Source organism: Panthera pardus, unplaced genomic scaffold (genome assembly GCF_024362965.1).
Source record: "Panthera pardus isolate Hobbes unplaced genomic scaffold, ASM2436296v1 HiC_scaffold_21, whole genome shotgun sequence".
NCBI classification, from domain to species: Eukaryota; Metazoa; Chordata; class Mammalia; order Carnivora; family Felidae; genus Panthera; species Panthera pardus.
The window spans coordinates 39,675,194-39,688,970 of NW_026526777.1; the positions used below are offsets into that span (position 1 = coordinate 39,675,194).

The 13,777-nt window shown below is 41.5% G+C and overlaps 2 long non-coding RNA genes across 2 annotated transcripts; both read right to left on the reverse strand.

Moving 5' to 3' along the window:
- Positions 1–751: 751 nt before the first annotated feature.
- Positions 752–4,776, reverse strand: LOC128778901 (uncharacterized). The gene is made up of 2 exons (XR_008424764.1): positions 4,487–4,776; positions 752–876 (listed from the first exon to the last, which is right to left on the reverse strand). It is a non-coding gene; the product is annotated as an uncharacterized LOC128778901 (long non-coding RNA).
- A 1,281-nt stretch (positions 4,777–6,057) lies between these two features.
- LOC109254467 (uncharacterized) lies at positions 6,058–12,028 on the reverse strand. The gene is made up of 3 exons (XR_002074819.2): positions 11,941–12,028; positions 7,595–7,645; positions 6,058–7,023 (listed from the first exon to the last, which is right to left on the reverse strand). It is a non-coding gene; the product is annotated as an uncharacterized LOC109254467 (long non-coding RNA).
- Between the last annotated feature and the right edge of the window lie 1,749 nt (positions 12,029–13,777).

Here is a 13,777-nt window from a genome sequence, read left to right on the forward strand (position 1 = left end):
AATCTATCATATTCATGTATATATGTCCTTTTTTAAAGATCAGAATTGATTGCACAACAATGTGAATGTATTTAACACTATGCCACATTGTTGTTGTTGTTTTAAAAGAGAGTAAAGAAATAGAGTATGGGTGAAGCCCTTTTCTATGAATGAAGTCTATAAGCTTTAGAAAAATTAAAAGGACCAGAAGAATTGCATTAAAATGTTACATGATTCCTTTTCTTTTTCCTGAGTGGTGGATTGCAGCTAATAGCTATTTTAATCTTCATTATTTTGTTTAGTTTCTTAATGTGCACGGGATGATTAATATTAAATTTAAATTAAAAATAATTAATTCCATGATTTCAAAAATACTGAATAAAAATAGTGACTACGTACATAATGAGCATGGGATGATTAATATTAAATTTAAAATAATTAATTCCATGATTTCAAAAATACTAAATAAAAATAGTGACTACGTATATCAGTTTGTCCTTTTTGACACGTTGTTTTATATTTATTTGCACGTGGTTTCATGTGCAAATTTCATGTCCTCAAGGGGACTGCAGATTTCCGGGAGGTCTTCCCGTTGTTTCGCTGTCTTTAGAGTATTTTATGCATATTAAAGTGTGCATGTTCATGAACGACGCTCTCATCCACCCACATAAAGGGGAGGGGAGCCTGCTCTGACCATTGCATTTCTTCTGCAAATGTAAATATCTGATCATAAGACTATGTAAAACATTTGAAATCCGTCAAAAACACGACAGACACGCAGGCCACTTTTATTGTTATCACTGTGCTCATTATGGGTCTGAAAGCTCATCTATGTTAATTTTGAGCAGGGTTCCCATCCTTTGTCTCCAGGCACAGGCCACACACTGAGCTGGCATCCTTGCTGTGGGAAGAACAAAGCAATTTACCGTTATTGGCAAGTTGGCCAATTTCATCATTAATCGATCATTCGCTTTTTCCAGTGGGGTCCTGAGGCTTTCCTCTAGGGAGCAGAGGGAGAGAGCAGGATTTGCTCGGTCGGGCATGGCAGCAACAGCCTGTGAAAGAAATTTTCAAGGTATTCCATCAATAAAGGAAGGTCGCTTGCCTTTGCAGCAGCATGCATTTCAAACCCAAGGAAAATCAGGCTTAGGATTTCCATCAAATTTGGCTTTCGGTGGAAGTTTTTGTTACTAACGCCCTGACTCTGCTGCAAATGCTTCTCCCAGAGGGATGTGGCATGATTCCCATGATTTTCGTACTAGAGGAAAGGGGACCAGAGGAACACGGAGTGCCCTGTCCCCTCGACCACTTGGCCGTCACCGCAGACTCGTCCTCAGCTGTCACATCATGTGGAGACAGCAGGTTGGAGAAGGAAGCAACATGGCACTCCTGATCCAGAATGCCAAGAGCTGTACTGAGATACAGACAGTATCTCTTTGCTCCTTTTTTTTTTTTTTTTTTTTTTTGCCACGAGCCCCAAGCTCTGGAGAGCATCGATAAGGGAACACAATGGACAAGAAGTCAGGGCCCACAGGATAACGGGACTTTGAACCTCAGTCGTTGTTAAATTTACAAATCACTCAAGTGACTCTTTTAGCTAAAGATGGAGGGAAGAAATGGGTTTTTTGTTTTTGTTTTGTCTTTGTTTTGAGAAAGACAGCATGAGCAGAGGAGGGGCAGGGAGAGAGGGAGGGAGAGAGAATCCCAATCAGGCTCCGCTCTGTCAGTGAAGACCCCAATGCAGGGCTCGAACCCAGGAGCCGAACTGCGAGATCATGATCTGAGCCAAAATCAAGAGTCAGATGCTTAACTGAATGAACCACCCAGGTGACCCCAAGAAATGAGATTTTGACCCATTTTGGACCCATAATGCCTCTCAGGAGGAAAGATTCTTCAGAACAGTCTTGTTCCCCTATCAGTCATATTCCAGACAAAGACCCCAAGGAGGGAGACACCACATGGCCCTCAGTGTCGATCATCACGTGCTGTATCAGAAACACAGGTGGCTGGTCTCCTTGCACAAGCGGCCAGATCACTACCTTACTCTGCCTCCTTTTTCTAATCAATGACAATAGCGTATGAAATATAGCTGAGTTTTCTAGTCATTCCTATAAAGGACTAAAGAAATAGGGGGAGGGGCGCCTGGGTGGCTCAGCTGGTTAAGCATCCGACTTCGGCTCAGGTCATGATCTCACGGTTTGTGAGTTCGAGCCCCGCGTCGGGTTCTGTGCTGACAGCTCGGAGCCTGGAGCCTGCTTTGCATTCTGTGTCTCCCTCTCTCTCTGCCCCTCCCCCGCTTGTGCTCTGTCTCTCTCTGTCTCTCAAAAATGAATAAATGTAAAAAAAAAAAAATTTTTTTTAAAGAAATAAGGGGAAAATGTATTCATGCTACTTTCAATTCCTTCCCCTAAGAAACACAAAACTACCACAACAAAAATCAAAGTATCTTCTCTATGTCACTTTTAATTCCTTATGTCATCAACTCAAGCCAATTTTCAGTATCGTAATGGTGGGAACCAAGTCTTCCCCATAATTTGCCTCTCCCAAAGAGCCCAAGTCAGCTTTCTGTGCTCCTAGCACAATGGATGCTTACAAAATTAATGAAAACTAGCATGTGCATAACATATTTTAATCTTCACAGCACTTTTCCATCTGGGCACATCTTACTGTGTCCTGCTGAGCTCGTAGCAGGAAATTGAAGCCCCAAGGGGTTGACTTGTCCTGTATCATAAAGTACGACAGAGTTGGAACCAGAACTCAGGTTCTACTTTGGCTTGTGATTTGAGTTTCCTACTTTGAAAATACAAAAGTGGTGCGAAGGTAATGCTGGGGCTGATTGAACTAAGAAGTTATTTCAAGACTTGGGGCAGCAGGTTCTGAAAGTGTCCAAAACATCTTCCCAGAATCAAAATAGGGTAAGAAAGATGAGTTCACATATATGAAATGAGCTATCTCAGTCATGGATCTGAGAGAGTTCAGACTTCCTAAATACAATGTCCATACCTCAGTTGGGGATCCCAGATGGAAAGGCAGATGTCTCAGACATCCTGGTAGATGTTTTGAGGACAGTGAAACAAACATGTCAAAATGGATGATTGTACTTTTTATGTGTTACACCTGACTCAGAGTAGTTCTGGCATGAATTTCCCAAGTTAGTTAATGTCAGGGGAAATCAACAAGGATGCCTCTCTACCAAGCTAGGAACACCTAAAGTACCAACAAGCACCCTTCCCATAAAATAATATTAATACATTTAATAAAACATTCATTAAAATGTTATTCTCTAATTTCCTGATAGAATGCATTCTATCAGAATGCAAAGATTCTCTTCTTGACCCAACTCTAGGAAGACTCCTCTGAACCCTCTTCTTGACGAGGCCTCAATCTTAGATTTGAACAAACACTAACATAAGTTCTAACAGTTGAAGGCCACATTCCTAAGATGACTCCCCCTTAAAGTACCTGCCTGAGGAAAATGCAAGACTGCCGAAAGAATTTGCCATCTGTTCCAGCCAACACCTGAAGACAGGGGCCCGTCTCCCCGTCACTGTGGGAGAGGAAGGACCTAATGGCATAAACACCAGTTGGCAAACCCAGATGGGTTTCACATGGACCAACTTCCCTTCCTTGCGTTTTGAAATGTTTCACTCCTCTGACTTTACTGAGCCCATCTCCCTTCACCTCCTCCCTTCCCATTCTCCCGTTAAAATGTCCAGTCACCTCTGTACAGATCGAAGATGAGTTCAGTTCAGGCTGGACTCTTTTCCCTATTGCAATAGCTATTACTGAGTAAATTCTGTCCTTCCCACTTTAACTAGTATCCAGCTTTGTTTATCTTTGACAGAAGGGAGCTTCTGCCTGGCTACCTCTGTATTTCCAACGTTAGTGCAGTGTTTGTTCGCAGCGCCTGCTCAATGGGTATTTGTTAAAAGAATGAATGAACACACACAGCATTCACTGTGGAGAATTCATTGAGAACTCGGTCCACAAAACCCATTTACATCGTCCGCAACCCCTGATGTTTTATTCCTTTCCCATGTGGACTCAGGAGTACATTCTGCTTGTCAGCTTTCCCAGAATGCCACCCCACAGGGTGACTTCTGCCCAGGACTTGACTGTCAGACATATCTGGACTGGCCTAACCATTCTTTTCCTTCCTCTGAACACATGCTTTTCTAAGACATCCATCCCATCTCAAGCGTGGCCTCTGAGAGAATTTGCAGAGAGAATAAATTTACCAGCATGGTAACTCACTCAAGGTTGTGGGTTCCAAATTTGAAGCTGAACTTGAGCTTCTCTTGGTTCAGGTTGCAGTGAGCACTGACAAAAATACGACCTCCTAGTTCAAGAATAAAGGCCCCAGGGGTTTCTTAGCTATCAAGTTGCTCTTACAAAGGAAGATTCTGACGAGGCAAGTGTAAAACAATCAGAGTCCAAAGGATTTAATTTCTCTTAAAATATTTGATGGAGGAGGCATTTATTTAGCAACATGTATGTGGAGTCTCACTCATCTCAAAATGTTTGAAAAAGAGATGAAGATATTTTTCCAATACCACGATGTGGCTCGGTCCTCTCTTCCTTTTCCTCTTTGAAGAGAGCCTGAAAAATGGCACTAAATATTCCCAGGCCAACTTCTGTACCAGTTGAATATGACCATTATCCTAGATAAGTTTGGTTCAGGACACACTAATGAAGCAGAACTTACTAAAAAACAACAAAAGCAGCAACAAGAAAGAATAAAATTTAAAATCGCCTAAATTCCTCAACAGTGCTCTAATTTAACACGGATCTGGTGAGAACTTGGAATCCATATAGTTTCTTTGAAATACTGTTTGTGGAAAAAGATGTTGCCTATAGCTATAAATATTTCTTATTACCATCTCAGAAACTTCCAGAGGACCCTGGCCTGTCCAGCCAAATATGGGATTCTTCTGGGTTCGGAACTATCATTTACCTTTACAGTTTTACTGCCTAGAATGTTTCAGAGAAATGTTATGAGGCTCCATGTGCTCTCTGGGCTCCAGCATATCACCCTCTTTCCAACAAGTAAGAAAACACACAACTATGCTTAAGATTGAACCATGAAATACAGAAGAGAGAGAAACGGTCTCTACCCACAAGACGTTTATAATCTGGGATTTGAGATAAGAGTTACGCAGTTGAAGGAATTTGTATACAAGACCAAAATAATAATAATAATAATAATAATAATAATAATAATATAAATAACTAATATTTATCATGTCCTCACTTGTGAAAGGGATTGTTCTAAATGCTTTACATGTATTCTATCATTTTCTTCTGACAACTGTCTTATCAGACAGATGTTGGTAGCATCCCCATCACACAAGAGAAAACTTCAACAGGATAGGTTAAAGGCTTTGCCCCAAGTCACACAGCTGGATAGTGGTAACACTCAGATTCAAGGTCAAGGCAGGTAGTTCCAGAGCCCGAATGCCACTCCTCTTCCTACTACTGCCTTCAAACACGTGTGTGCTCCTGTAAAGGTTAATACATGTATGTGTTCACAGAGAAACATCTACGTGACCATTACAGACTCAGAGCAGGGCTTGCCAATTCAGTCCAAATAGAAACCCTACTTCAATGTCTGCCATGCATTTTAATCGCTATTTGAGTCAGAAATGTGCACTAGGGACTTCTTATATGCAAGCGAAAAGGAGTTAAAGCATAGTGTGCCCACAGTGGGACTAAAACAAGCCTGAAAATGCTCTCGTGGTGAAAGGAAGGTGAACGTCATGCATTGCTGGGGGCATATGGAAGAGTTTTCGTAAAAGGCAGGTTAATTGAGCTGGGTCAGAATTTCTCAGCGATGGGAATTTGGGAGAGTTGGACAGCATTATTTATGTATATTTATCTACAATCTAAAGGAAGTGATTTCCACATCATAATTTTGTTATTGTTATTCTCCTTTATCTAACTTTTCCTCATGCCACGTTAATTGCTTACTATACCTGACCTAGACTTCATTCACCAAAATGGAAAAAAAGCTGATGGTCGGGACAAAAAAAAAAAAAAGAAGAAGAAAGACTTTCACCCCAAACCAAAGCTGGACCGGTTCAGAGAACACCAAGAGTGCCAGGTATGGACAAACTCAGGGCAACAGCCTCCACAGAATAAGCATCAGGTTCGTACTCATTTAACAACACGGCACGTTCTCTCTGTTCAGTTCCTCCCTTCCTGCCTCTTACCCTCCTCTCCTTCGGCCAGTTAGAATGTTCCCTTTATTTGAGCAGTTTCTGGAATCCATTCCTTCCAAATTATCTTTCCTAATATTGGTAAGTTATTCTTTGCCTCTCCTTCTCTAACCATGACACTTTCAAAACAGCCTCCTATAAGGCCACCCAACTTTTTAAAAACTATTCCCCTCATCATCGCCATTTTTTGAGGCTTGATAATCTTTTTAATTCGAATACAACTGACTGCCATCAGTGATCTACAACATGGCATAAAGTAAAGCTCAAATATATACATACATCAGAGTCTTCACCTGAAAAACCAAAGATTAATTGCATTATTGAGGATAAACGATGCCCAACGGTGGTTGTCGGAGAAGAAAAACAGGAAAGAAAGAACATAACATAATACAACAGTATCAGAACAGTGGAGACGGCTTCTAAAGATATAAAAGCAAAAAAAAAAAAACAGCAATAATAACAGATTTTAATAAAAGCCAAATATAAATAAACCAGGGGAACTCATCTAAGGTTTGAAATGTGTTCATATCACTCTCAACCCCAATTCCTTAAAACGAACCCCCACATTTATGTTTTAGCTCTTGGATCATCTTTCTCCAACGCCCTCCTTTTCAAATACACACATCCGTCCTGAGATGCCCACCATTCACCCTCATTACCTCTCCACCTAGCCCTGATGTCTCCAGCTTTCTAGCTGCCGCGACCCTCAGTATTACATTTTGCTCCAACCACGATGCATCTCTACTCTGTGTTACCTGGATCCTTTATGTTGAAAACCCCTTCCTTCTTTGATGGGGCGCAGGTCAACTTGAGTAATAAAAGAGGAAGGCTGATGGAAACATAATGAAAGCAGCAGAGCTTATTGAAAATGTTCTTTCACTAAGTAGATACATCCCCAAAACATACACAGGGAAGACAAATAAGTGTGTGGCTCTGGAAGAGGAAATGAAACAAATATGGAGACTGTGGTACATCAAAGGAAAGCTCACTATCATGTCAAGGATGGGAGGGCTGTGCATAAATGACTTAAGTATCAGAAGAAAGGGGAAATTCATCATGAATTCCTCTCTAATCAGAATCTTATACTTCTGGACACCTGATGTATAACAAGGACATTTGAATTTCAGCAATGCATGATTAAATGTACCTGGCTTATCCTATACTGCTTTAGCACATGAAGACCATATTGGAGTCAACATGTGTTGAGCTGTGCCAGGTGCTCTGCGAGGCCTGGATTACTGGGAAAAGGAAATATATGATAACCAGTGGAGGAAAAACCATGTTGGAATATATTCTGATTTTCTGATGTCTTTAATAAGAAATCACTTAACAAAATGGAGGGAAATCTCTGAGCAAGTAAATTATCCAACAGCAAGTTTTGAAGAAGGGATTTTGCCTACCTTTATCTGAGGAAGGAAAAATGAGGACGATACGTATGGGCATTCATGTGCCTTAGTCATGAAAAGCAGAAATTAAGACAATTAATGGTCACACTTAAGGAGCACATTTAGCAACTTTTATATGAATAATGCTGATAACTGTCATGAAAAGAGATTGAAGAAATCTACAGATGAAAGTAAGATAATAATCTTCCTCCAAAATGTATAAGGAAAGCAAAGGTTATATAAACCCCATTCAGGATAGTAGCAAAGACACTCTATTTACACTTAGGAGTTTTGCTTTCTCTCTTTGTCCTGTGACACTGTAGTTTACTTGTGCAAAAAAAAAAAATGCTGACATTAATCATAAAAACTGATTGCTATACATAAATAGGGAGAAATAGGAAGAGGTTGGTGAAAAAAAAAAAAAAAGCCTGATTCCTGAGTAAAGAGTTATAGTTTTGTAGGGGTGCCTGGGCGGTTCAGTCGGTTAAGCATCTGACTTCAGCTCAGGTCATGATCTCACAGTTCATGAGTTCCAGCCCTGCATCAGTCTCTGTGCTGACAGCTCGGAGCCTGGAGCCTGCTTTGGATTCTGTGTCTCCCTCTCTCTCTCTGCCCCACCCCCACTCTCTCTCTTTCTCTCTCTCTCAAAAATAAACATTAAAATTTTTTTAAAGAATTATATTTTTGTAGAACAAATACAATTAAATATTTTAAATTGTGTTAACGTCTGAGTCACTAAAGCATCCATGCCAAAAGCAAGATTAAGACCGAAACAGTAATACAAATGGCCAACAGACATGAAAAGAAGCTCAACGTCACTAATCATCAGGGAAATTCAAATCAAAACCACAATGAGATATCAGTTCACACCTGTCAGAATGGCTAAAATCAGAAAGACAAGAAATAACAAATGTTGGCAAGGATGTGGAGAAAGGAGCCCTCATGCACTGTTGATGGGGATATAAATTGTTACAGTCGCTGCAGAAAACAGTATGGAGTTTTTTCAAAAAATTAGAAATAGAAATACCTTATGATCCAATAATTCCACTACCAGATATTTACCAAAAGAAAATGAAAACACTGATCTGAATGATTTCACTTGTATGTGAAATCTAAAAAAAAAAAAAAAAAAAAAGAATAAACAAACAAAAAACAAAATCAGACCTGTAAACACAGAGAACAAACCCAGAGGGGGAGGGAGTTGGGGGGGGGGTGGGCAAAATGAGTGAAGGGGGAGGTACAGGCTTTCAGTTATATGCAGCTACACATGTGGTGAGCATAGCATAATGTTTAAACTTCTCCCACCACCATGCTGTGCATCTGTATGTAATGTGTGTCAACCACACTCAAATAAAAAAATTAATAATTATTAAGAAAAAACCTAAGCAGCAAAAACCACTGAATGCATGACGATAACTACCTGAGAGAGCAGGCAACGACAACCAACAAGCTACCCCAATCCCTTAGGGCTAACCTTTGTCCCTTCTACCATTTTGTTGACAGAAGTCTTAATTGATTCTTTCAGTGAATACACGGTTTTATCATCTCACGTTGGGAGGCAACAGTTTTTCATGAAATAATCTGGGTTTTGATCAGGGATCTGGATTCTAATTAAGGGTCTGACAGTTGCTTACCCGATGACCTTGAGAAATTTATATACCTTCACTGAGCTCCATTTCCCCACCTGCGAAATAGAGGGTAAGAAGACCTACCTTGCGGAATTTATCTCAGGCTGGAATTTGGTAACTATTTAAACCATAGCAGTTAGCACAAGGTAGACAGTAAATATTCGTTAATTTTTTTCTTTCAGTGTCTTGTATTCCCAACATGATAAAGTCAAACTTCCATTGTAGGGCATTCAAGATTCTTCCAAATATGGTGCTGGCTTACTGGACCTGGTGATACTTTGCAATATTAGCTGATGTTTTTCCTACATTCTCTTTAATATTTTGGATTTCTGTGCTAGTCTAGTAATTCTTGATCCCAACTAGTGTTAGAACCTACCGGGGAGTTTGTTAAACAACACCAATGCCTCTGTCCCACCCCAGAACAATTAAATCAGAACCTCAGGAAGTGGACTTAATTGCATTTGTATTAGTCATTAAGTGCTCAAGCAATGGTAATATGCAGCTGTGGTTGAGATCACTGAAATAGACCTTTCTATATCCCTTATTTCAGGAAAGGGAATGCAAGGTAGAAAATAGGGAAGAAAGGAAACTGTTATTGGCTTTTGAATTTCCAAAGCCTAGCCTTTAGAAGAAATTTAAAACACACACACACACACACACACACACACACACACACAGTACCTAAGCAAAAAAAAAAAAATTTTTGGAAAAAAATACAATGACTAAGAGCAAAGATTCTCCACCACCATCACCAACTCCACATCCCACACCTTCAAGATTACAAAAGCTAGCCCTGGTAGGGAAAATAGGTAAGGAGGTAATGAGAGCATGGAAGCTTGTAGTCCCTGAGAAGGAGGCCTGTACCCTGATCTTCCTGGGAGAGGGGAAATAGACCCCTCCTTAATAAGGTGGTGTGGTCCAAGCAAAGGTCCCCATGCCTTATTTCCCAACGGAGAGCCCAGGTTGGCAGCTAGAGTTCAGAGAAGTGAATGTGGTGTGACTTAGTCAAAGCAGGCCCTAGACAGCCTCATAAAGCAGAGTCTTTAGAGGTTGATTCCTGGGACCTGGGGGGCAGTACCACGGCCTTCTGAAAATGAACCAGCTGCAGCCATGGAGAGCTGATGACCGAGGGCCAGACAAGACAAAGGTCGTCTCACTGGAAAGCCAGCTTGGTGAACTGCCAACTAAAGTCCTAATGCCCCCCGCCCCCCCACTACCATCCGTGTCTACATAAGGTCCCTGGCACTTAGGGATAGTGAGGAAATTCATCCTAAATTGGTGAAGATTACGTTTCCTTCACGTGACAACATGAGAGCTTCTAACAATAAGTGGATTAATAGGAGGATAAATAAAGTCACACACCCTTGCCCCCGAGCACGCGGCTGAGATTTCCACCCTCCTAATTACTTGTCTTCCTTTAGGTATTTGTGTCGCATACCACGTCCGCTTGTACTTCATGCTCCAGCTGCACTAAAAAGACCGCTCTTGCCTCTGCTCCTCTCCTGATCACTCCTCAGTCCCTCTGTGCACTGTGCCTCCTCTGGTTGGCAAAGCCCCCAAGCTTCCTCCCCCGAGCCTTCTCAGACGTTCCTTGGAAAACTCTTATCCCTCCTCCACACTCCCCTCAGGGGACTCCCCTAGTGCGCTACAGGCCTGTAAATTAAGTTCAGGTGAATGGCTGGGAATGGAAGCATGTACGTATGCGTACAACATCCATGGGTTCATACAGATGGCCACCAAAGCCTTTACTGCATCATGTGGTAGCTAGGAGTCTGTCTCCTTCACCAAATTGTAAGCCCTCTGAAGACTGGGATCGTGTGACACTCAGCTTTATATTCCAACATCTTCCACATAAAAAGTGTTCATAGTTTGAATGAATGAAATCATTAATTAACATGACAAATAGTTATCATGTGCAAGCCATGGTGCCATGTCAAAATAATAGAAAATCTTCCAGAGTGTCGCTTTTCGAAAAGATCGCTTACAACATCGTTGAAAGTATATGAAGAGATCATTCTCCCCATTGGCACCATCCCCTATAATCACAACCGCAGTTGTAAACTGCATCTACTTTAATCAGAATGGATGGACTAGCCAGATAATCAACCCCGAGAAAATCATGTCCATCTTGCCTTTTCGGGCCAGATGGAAGTTATCTATCTGCCTCTAAGTAACACTACCACCTTCAATAAGTCAGTAGAAAAATGAATGGAGCCACTAATTACAATCATGGGATTGCCTGGTTTGCGCCCAATAGCAAACAAACAAATTTGCTCCATGAAATAGGCATACAGTGGCCACGTGCCCACAAAATTCAGTTGGATTACTGAAATATTTGTAGCTCCCTTTCTTATTTTTTAGCATCAGGAAATTAACCCACGTGGTAAATACGACCATGACGTCTACAAAAGCAAAGTACACACTAAATGAAGTAAATGAAATGAAAACAGAACATTAAAGAAGCTTCCTAGGAAAAATGTCTGTTTGAGAAAGCAAGACTAGGCAGGTGTATAGGCATAAGAGCTGGAGGATGTACTCTTTTTAACAGAATACTAGAAAAATGACTTGATTGCATCATCTAGCGTTTAAATATCTTTGAGACATTCCACATAATCGTGTGTTTGTTATAACGGAGACACAATCCTAAGCTCCAAGCCCCAATTGTCAATAGGGACTTCTTTCATCCCCAGCTGGCCCCGAACTGTACCCTGTCCTTCAGGATGAAGATCTCACCTCTCTGATTCATCCTGGTCATCCCTCTGGCCTGGGAAGTGTCAGTTCTAATGAGCAGGAGGAGAAGGACTGAGATTCTTCAATGAGCCTGGAAGAATGGAAGGACGCCTGTTAAATGCCATTCACAGCTCTAAATAGCCATTCAGATTAGTGGACGTGGTTCCTAAAGGACGGGTCCCACACTGATGTGTGTGCAGACCCCTTTCAAGGTCAGTGATCCATACAAGTAGAGTGGTAATGGGATCCGACCCTTAGTGTCGAAACCTGCACCTGTTAGGCTTGGAACAATGAGGCATTCTGAAGTCAGCCCCTGCAACTTGCTCTTTTCCAGACCAGTGAAAAGAATATCTCATTTCTCTTCGAACTTGGTGACCATCACACAAAATACTTTGGTGCTATTTGCAAAGCAGCACACAAGCTGTGCAAATGATGTTATTACAGATGTAACGCCACAGACCTGCTAGGCTCACATTTTGAGAATAATGCACATTCATCATGTCCTCCTTCCATTTCAGTGGACTGTAAATTAAACTCACATGAATGACTCCGAAGAGGAGCATGAATTCATGTATGTGTACACGGGGTGGGGGGAAGGTTAATTAAATACATGTGAAGAGCACATTGACTCATAATTTGAAGCGGTGGGTCCCAGGCTCACTTCTCTCAGAGGCTGTGTGACATTGGTAAGTCAAGTCATTGTGCTTCCCCACGGAAATGGAAAGAGCACCAGTGGGGCTCAGGAAATGTGCCTTCCCTCTGCTTTTGTGTCCAGGGCCAACATCTCTTAGAGCTTTAGATTAAATAATTTCTAAGCTTTCTCTAGTTCTAAAATTCTATTATTGTATTTAGTCCTCTGCTTCAAATTATTCTACGATTCAATATCATCTTAAAAGATCAAGCCACACGCTCCTTACCACTCAGCAGAATCGGGCCAATATAGTTCACCATTGCTCTCCCAAAATAATCTTACAATATTAATTTTGAGAAATGAAGATTCTACCTCCCTCCCCGCTGCAGAGTTGGTATTCGTTTGTAGTCACCCTCCAGCAGAGACTGGTTGATCCCTTATTATCCCATTTCCCTTTCCTGCTGGTCATACGGTTGGACTACACTTCCGAGCCTCCCTTGCACTTGGGCATGACCACGTGACTTAGCGTTGCCCAATAGAACGCTGACGGGAGTATTGTGTACCGTTTCTAGTTCTGGCTCATAAAAGTCTCATACAACCTTCTGCTCTCTCCATCTGCCCATTTAACGGAGAGAATGCCTAAAGACTTCAAGGGGGTGTGGTCAAAGGATGGAAGCTTCCCCCATGTCCCTGAGTCAGAGCTTTGAGGTGGGCTACCCAGGAAAGCAGCCTGACAAGGAACATCCATGTCCAATTGTTGTGGAGAGGAAAATGTTTGTTAGGCCTCCTAAATGTGGGTGTTATTATTACCAGATTTAAATAACCCTGATTAATGCTGTCATACAGGAAATGACTTTGATGCAATGATAGCCCACAAGTATACCCTACAACAACCTCAGAGGTCAGAGAACAAAAAGGTTCACAAAGCAAGTTAAAATGTTCCAGTCATGCGGCTTATTGAATTAATTTAAAACACACAGGGAGTAACAAGGAGAAAAGAGATGGTGTAAATTAACACACTTAGAACAGACACCCTGTTAACTAAATCCTAGGGGACATGGAGTTCATATGTCTGGTCCCTCCCTCTGCCTCAGGGAACTTCCTGTTCCCACGTGGTTAGGAGGACCAGAGTTGGAGTTCAAGCAACAGGGAGCCTCAAGGGTATCCCTGAACCTTCTCCTGAGCCCACAGACTGCCCTAAGAATCCTC